This window comes from Marmota marmota, unplaced genomic scaffold (assembly GCF_001458135.2).
Source record: "Marmota marmota marmota unplaced genomic scaffold, marMar, whole genome shotgun sequence".
Lineage (NCBI taxonomy): Eukaryota > Metazoa > Chordata > Mammalia > Rodentia > Sciuridae > Marmota > Marmota marmota.
Window position 1 is genome coordinate 47,422,273 of NW_025999990.1, and position 1,688 is coordinate 47,423,960.

At 38.5% G+C, this 1,688-nt stretch overlaps 1 non-coding gene across 1 annotated transcript; it reads right to left on the minus strand.

Annotated features, from left to right (window-relative positions):
• Positions 1-453: 453 nt before the first annotated feature.
• On the minus strand, positions 454-592 carry LOC125617824. Its single transcript, XR_007348937.1, has one exon. It is a non-coding gene; the product is annotated as a small nucleolar RNA SNORA3/SNORA45 family (small nucleolar RNA).
• Between the last annotated feature and the right edge of the window lie 1,096 nt (positions 593-1,688).

The window sequence follows — 1,688 nt, forward strand, 5'->3', positions numbered from 1 at the left end:
GTAAATAAGTGTTTGATGGGGTAGATACACTTTAAATACTACACAGTGTATACATGTATTGAAACATCATGTGGTGTTCTAAAAGTACATACAATTTTTATGTATAAGTTAAAAAGAAATTGAAATGAAAAGTTAAAAAATAATGCTTAAAAAATGAAGAAAAGTGCATTACACTTTTTTTTTTAAGTATTTGTTAAGATTTAATGAAACCCCAGAGCTCCATGTGGCTTTAAGCCACCAGGACATAAGAACCCCAATACCCTTAATCTTCTCCTCAGCTCTTCTGCTGAAGAATTTGGGCTTCACAATGACAGGCTGCTTTGGGAGCTTTCCCTTCCCCAAAACTCTGTAGTAACCCTAGAGGAAAAGGATTTATAACACACCACAGCATGTACCAATTTCTTAATGGGCACGAGAAAGATGCCAACATTAACTTTCAAGGTCCCAGGTAGGGTATGTTTCTGATCTGGGCACCAGTGAGGACACTGACTGCCCCCTCCTCCCCACCAGTGAATCAAGACCAGCAAATTCTCTCTGAGATCTGTAGCACACCAGGACAAGTTCTGTGTCAGTATGTGACTCTAGTCTCAGCAAGCATTACCATTCCTCCATGCCTCTGCCTTGGCCTCTTGACTATTTAGTGTTGGAGTCACAGGCACTGAGACTCCAACATAGCAGCATAAATCTCTGCTACTGGTTCCAATCAAGCCTGGAACCAATAGCAGAGATTTATGCTGTTTGCAATTAGTTGAAGGTATTAAATTAAAATGAAGCCTCATGACATTCCAGCCAATTCCTTTTCTTCTTTCTAGTTGATAATATCCAAGTGAAGAATAATGAGTTGGTCATAGAAAGGAACTCAGAAAATTTAGAAAATTTAGACTTCAGCACAATGCTCATATTCTGGGGCTATACAGGCATCCAGAAAAAGATTTCACATAGAAGTGTGAATATTTTATGTTTCAAGAACTCCGCTCTTAAAATTTTATTTCACGATATAACACCTTTGGCTGTGCTCACCAATACAGTGCTCAGCTCTCTTTGTCTCTCCTAGGGAACAACAGGGTCAAGTTGTTGAGGTGTGACAGTTTCTGTCACATACACAAACACATTTGCTGCAGCTTACAAACATACCCCCCACACACACATACCCAGCTTCCCTGAGCAACATGCATTTAGCTTTGATGGAGACAGCCTCTGAGGTGTTTTAGCCAATGATGGGGGACACTAAAAACAATCTGCATGATAGCAACAACAACATCACAGCATTGATGCGTTGTCAAAAGAAGTGAGAAATCAAAAGTTTGGAAAGCAGCATTACTTGGGGTTCATTTCCTTTCAAATAAAGTTCTGCACAACAGCCAACTTACTTGCCCTTTTAATCAATAGCAAGATAAATAACAAGGGAATAGAAAATGAAAAATTAAAAGAGGAAAACAACAATAACAAGAAAAAAATAAAAGAGGGACTTTGAAGATCATTCCACTCCTGATAAGACTGAAACAAGCCATCAGTTGTAGGAAGCCTATTTCTCACTGAACTTCACACCTGAGCTGGCTGTAGCCTAAGGAAAAACCGAGTGGGTTTGGTCTCTATAACAATGAAGTGAAATAATCTGGCAGAGTATTTTTGTCTTTTAAAAATTTTTCTAAGTGTGGTATGACGATGGGAAAATTAAACATAAAAAT